Source organism: Sander vitreus, chromosome 16 (genome assembly GCF_031162955.1).
Source record: "Sander vitreus isolate 19-12246 chromosome 16, sanVit1, whole genome shotgun sequence".
Classification (NCBI taxonomy): domain Eukaryota; kingdom Metazoa; phylum Chordata; class Actinopteri; order Perciformes; family Percidae; genus Sander; species Sander vitreus.
Window position 1 is genome coordinate 19,634,784 of NC_135870.1, and position 6,504 is coordinate 19,641,287.

The window sequence follows — 6,504 nt, forward strand, 5'->3', positions numbered from 1 at the left end:
CGTCAAGATTTCTGTTTACACAAGGTTGACCGACAGTAGTACTGCCACTCCAGGCTCATGTTTAACCAAAGTCAGCTCCACGCCTGGACCTGAATTCTTTCTTGGTTTTGGTGACCAAACTTCCATTCTATCATTCATCTTCTCCTAAATCAGGCCTGTGCCGTTGTAATCTCAGACCTGCCTACGCTGGAGTGATGGACTTTAGCTCTGAAAGGGGTGACCACCGGGGAGAGCATTTTGATGTCTATAATTAATATTCCATACCCTGTCTTCACATGGTCAAATGCACACACACACACACACACACACACACACACACTGTGACACAGACACACCTTTGCAGTTCATACACTACTTACAGTAACTTGCTATTTTTGACCGAACGACAAATCATCTCCACTGTGTTTTAATGTTAATCGGTCCCATTCAACCATGAGTGTGCAGTGGGGTAGATGTTTTGAGTTTGGATCAGATCTGAAACATCAGCAATTGGTAAGTCTCAGTGCAATTGTCCCTCCTCTTGAACTTCATACAATCTTCAAACTTTTTTTCAGGCAGTAATAAAGGCATACAGATTTAGGCCCAGTTAACAGTTTGCCCCCCTCTGGTTTTTGAGGCCCAGCAGTTTGCACTCATTCTCTGTTTCCCCCCTGCACACTCTCTCTCTCTCTCTCTCTCTCTCTCTCTCTCTCTCTCTCACATTCTCTACATTAACTGTTTTTACAATTACATCATCTTGCTTATGCAGGAGAGTTGAATGTCGGACTTGGAGATGTGTAGGATTTAGGACTCAATATATGTGCATTTTAAGAATCTTAGCCTCAATGTCACCCCCTGCTGTCTAAAAGAAAAAAAAAGATACCATCATTAAGTTTCACTGATGTAGACATTGCGCAAGTCTCTTGATTTTACGCTTGGACTGTTGCACGGTTTCCCCATTATTGACATTTTTTTTGATAGGAAGACCAGTCCCGCTATATGGGACTTCAAAAAAAAATTTGCTTCTACACTGTACTTGCACTGCCCCAAATTATGCACACTTAATATTGCTACAAGAAAGTTGCCTTTGATGTAAAATACAGCAAGATATGCTTTGGAATGTACAGATAGGAATGTAAAAAAAGCCCAATTAAAGTCATGACAATTACAAAAATATATCTTCCATATTTTTAAGAATGTTCACTATAAAGATTTTTTTTCTTCTTTTCCCCGTATTATCTCGTCTCAATTGGCATATTAAAGAGCATTCATTTGATTTTAATGTCTTGCCCCAATCTAAAAAGCCAGCTGGTACCTACATCATTATTTTAGAGTCCAAATCTTAAGTATTTATGCTTTAACTATTTGACAAGCTAGTTATACTACACAGCTTTTATTTTCTTGACACATTCTTTTAGCTACATTTTTGTATTTTCATGTATTTTCTATATATGATTTATATTTAAAGTCTTCAAAGATTTCCTTCCTTTTTATTAGAATTCAATATTTTTTTAGAATATGCCCTCTGTTTGAAGTGATCACAGCTTGATGATTCATGAAGTATGTAGCATAGGATATAACATTTTCACTGAATTTACCACAGTTCAAACGTTGTGACTGAGAGGCCAAGTCATAGTAATTACAATCCTCTTTTCTTCAAATCCTGAGTTGGCTACTAAAATGGTAAAAGTGGCCGGTGAATCTATCAGCTGTTATAGCTGGTGAAAAAGGTAGTTCCTTGCCTTACTCTTACTAATTTGTCAGCTCTATGGGTGTGACCCAAATTATGATAGTGCTGTTCCAAAGTCTGCATGCATGTATTTCCAGTATGTCCTGTACACCGCAGATCCACTGTGTCATAAACCTAATTGCTGATGAAAACCTAATATCTTCATATTTCCGGTATTGAATTTTATTGGCTTAATCGTAAAGTTTAAATTTGCCAATTTCCTTTTTTGGAGTTTGGTTAGTTGCAAATCGATAGTTACAAATCAAGATACCGGTTTACAAGCTAAACTAAAATCCAGACCTTTTGGATTATTAGGATGTAATCCAGCAGCTGGGCAATATAGTGTTATTTCCCACTATCAAAGCAGTTGGTATTCATTTTAAAAAGCTCTGCATTTGTTGAATTATGTCTTACATTGCCAACATAGGACATTCCAGTACGCAATGTAAAAGCTGCTGCCAGTTTCAGATCCGCAGATGTTTATTTCACACCACTCCCTATGTATGGGTACACTGTTAAATTACAGTGAGCGGGTTTACATGCACACATGACGTTATATCCCATTCAGGGCCTCTTTGCTCTTACGTGTATCCCAACACACAAACAGAACGTTAGCACAATAATGGGCTTGTAAGCGGGACATGTCATTTTAGGTAAATTGGACGAGGTGTATACGCGCCTCATACTGTCACATTCCATATAGTGTGTGTTGACTTGTTCCAAACTGTGACAAAAACCTGACAATGGTCTTATCTTGGTGCGCAGTAATGCCGGCGTGCATGTACACACATACACGTTTTCGATTTGATCACTCCCTGCTGCAACATGTGGGAGAAATGCTGATTTAAAATGTGTTCGTTGAACACCAAATGAAGGTTTAACGAAGGTTTAGTTGGTCATATAATGGCTGAGACAAGACGTCTAGAAATCCTGATGTTTAAGAATACATATTGTCAGGATCCTGAAGAAACTTTATAATTCAGGATTTGCATTTGATACAGACTTGATAGATGACCTCAACCTCCTACAGGGTTACTTTAACACTTGGACCAAACTAACAAAAAAAAGGTCAACACTTTAAAAAAAACAAAAACAAAAAATCCTTATGTTGGTTTGACCATGGCAAATCATGAACTATACTTATTTTTTTTTTTTTTTTTAGGAAAACCATTTTCTTTATTCATCGAGCATTTTCCATTTTTTGTTCTAGTACTCATTTTTTAACAAGGCTGAGACCAGCCGAATGCAGTGATGTTTGTCTCTCTGTGCGTTTCTATCTGTCTGTCCTGTCTTTATGCTGTTCTGTCTTTCTGTTTTTTTCAATTATTAGGGGAAAAGTTAACTGGACTTTCCCAAGGTCAGTACACATGGAATGGAAATATAGTGTTACCTTTTAAGGTTGTTGTATCATTGCTAACACACGTGTTTGTTCCAATGCAGGACTGTGTACTCAAACACATCTCCCCAAAAGTGTATTTTCTAATGACTAGACATGCTGTTTTATGCATATTGCCATGGTCCAGCAAAAGCCTTTGTATCAACTTTGTTTGTTCCTTTTTAATGAGTGCCACCCAACATTGTACCCCAAATCCAACCAGCTTTTCTCACTTCTGGAGAATTCTGTTTTTGGAGATGAAAGATGAGACCAAATGAGGGTTTTCATGTAGACTAAATCTATACAATTTGAGGGTCCACATTCCTATTTATAGTTTGCATATTGTATTTTATTTTCTTCTTATTGTGATGACAATTGTGTATCCCTAAAACAAGCCTCTTTCTGATGAATTCCTAAGAAGGTGGCTTTTTGGAGAAAGTGAAGTTTCTACATGTCACTGGTGATGTTATTGTATAGTTGTACTTTTATTTTACCATACATGCTGTTCTTTTTCCTTGCTATCAATGGAGCATATTTCATTAGACAACAAGCTGTTAGGATTTCTGTCTTCTTCAAACACTGATGATGATCTTCATAGGCTTTCCAACTCTTCTACATATACAGACAACTTCTTACAGTGTACACTAATAAAGCTGTTCTAATTCAACTGAAAAGTGTGTCTGTCTGTCATGAAACAATGAGTCCATGTCTCACTAAATCCTAATTTAAATGTCTATTTAATATTATCATTTATTTTGTATTTAAATGTGTGAATGTTTTGATGTTAGATCTACCAATGGTGGGCTGTAGAGGGCGGGACCATGGGCGGGGCTTATCAATTAATTCGGGTCAGCAGGTGTGGTAAGAAGAAGGTGAGGGCACTTTTCGCGGGCATTTGAACTGACATTTGGATTAAGCTTACTGGGAGCCCTTGCTAGAAGTGTCTACCTCAATGTTCAAGCAAATACAATGTTTACGTCGAGTTTAACACTAAAACTTGAAGGAAAACACGTCTGTGCTGGCTGCTGCTTTTTATGGTCCTGGTAGGCTTACCGCTAACTTTGAGGTAAGCCCAAAAAACAACCCAGTGTTAGCCAGACTCACTCTAACACGGAGCTCTTTAATCCACATTAACAATGGACATACACAAACAGTTTATGTTAAGGGAGACCACGCATCCCTCTAGACACATACTGCAGAGGGCTGCCTTTCATTTTGATATATTAAACAACAGAAAATTACACTAAAAACGTCACGTTACTAGAAAACACACTATACTCAATAATACGTTTATACACAAAACTGCCGGTTTTATCCACATGACCTTAGTAGCCCCAGTGTGTGTGCCACTCATGTTATTAGCATTTGCTATTAAGTTGGCATAGCATACATGAAAGGCACAAACAGGCAAGCACCTTATGATATAATGAATTGTGATTGCACACAGAAACATCTTATCAGTGGTTCATTTACAATTCTATTCTAAAAAGCATGAGGTAAAAGTCTTATAAATACTCATGTCAGCTTGCCTCTGTATGTTTAGTGTAGAGATGCGCACACATACATTGTACACTAAAAATGTTTGTGCCTTGCTCTACTAAATTACATAAAGACATGCAAAATTTAGGAATTATTACTATAATTTCGTTTTATACTAAAAAAGATCCAAGATATACAATTGAATGCAATTTATATAGATGGGTAGGCATCCATGTAACAACAGGATAACCACAAGTCACAGTTGTAGCAGTATGAGTGTAGATTGTGTTGCTATATGTAATACACTTTAATAGCCAGTAGAGGGAGGTAGAAGCACATGAATGTCTCTATTGTCTGTCAGTGTTATCTCTTTACACAACCTGTTATCCTGTTATGTTTATTTTGGACGTGTCCATGTTGTTTTTTTGTTTTTTTCAGATTTAGTAAAGATAAACACTTGGTGTCTGATAAATCCAATCTTGCTGTAATTCCACCTCTAAGCACACACTTCTACACACACACACACACACACACACACACATATCAGATCACAACACTGAAACAGTAATTGATAAATAACAAATAAATAAAATGTTAATTTCTCCCTCTGAATTATTTAGATTTGTTTACTGTCAGTGAGTGAAGCCTCTACCCCTCTCTTCTGTGCGCAGTGCAGCAGGCTACTTAGCAAAATGATACAGTTAAACATCTCAGAGACATTAAAACACATTAAAAACCATCGCAGTTAAGAGGTTTGGCGGACTGAGAGGGAACAGTCTTTGAGAGTGAAGAGACTGTGTCTGCGTGTGCGTGTCTATGGCCGTTGTTCACATTAGGTGACTTCATTAAGATGCAAATGTACCAAATTTATTAAAATGGCTTATTTTCATCTGCAGTGCCTGGATCGATTGATGTGTGTTATTCTACTCATCCCTCTGGAGGGGCATAGCCTATATGTTTCGTTTGTATGTCCACGCACAAATACTTGGCCGCAACTGGGTTTTTTTTTTTTCATTTGCATCTGCGTTAGTGCACCTATTGCTACTGCATGTGTGTGCAAAGTATGTTTTCGCCTGCCAGAGTGAGTGTACTCTTTGTAAGTGACCCGCTTGTGCTCCATTACCAGAGCATCATTAAGCTGTTGTTGTTGATGCTCGTCCTCCTTCCTTATGGTTTGGCCTTGGATCTCATCCCTTTCCCCTGAGCCCTATTACAGTACAGAGCAGTAAGCATTTCCCAAACAAATTAATACTACTGTATATCCTGAGTGTACCTAAACTTTCTGGAAGTGTAATATAGACTGGTAATGGTGGCAGTCATTTTTATATCTTGTGGTTGCAGAACGGATTTCAGTTCATGTTTATGTTTCTGAGTGTTTTAAAGACACAAGCCCGTTAATTCCTGTGACTGTGGCGTCTGCTTTATGGGCTAGATATCGATCGGACGTGCTGTAACCATGCTGTCTTCGTGCAGCGGCCGCAAATGCAAAATGCTCTCCAATAACTATGAGAGTAATTCAGGTTGGTAAATTACAGGCGTATACATATTGCAACAGTGAGCTCACACCAGCCTGTTAGTCTACAGTGTATTATGGATTTCATATGAACATAAGGTTGGCTGATCCAGGAGATTGATGGCAGGAGGTTCAAATGTCTTTGCTGCTAAGCATCTGCTGCTAAAGAAGACAATATTTCTGTCAATATCATATTAAGAGTAGATTATCGGAGTGTAATTACGGGCTTTGATTGGTCTCTGTGTTAAAGAAATGAGATTGGGATTGCTGTCCTTATCAGTTCAGTTTCAGCTTTGGAACAGTTTTGTTTTTCTTCACTTGCTCAGCTGTACTGCTCATCCTGACTCACACGTTTCAGTGAAGACAGATTTTAATTCTGTGCTTCATTTGTAATGCTATTATCTGTTGCTATCCATCTCTCTCTCTCTC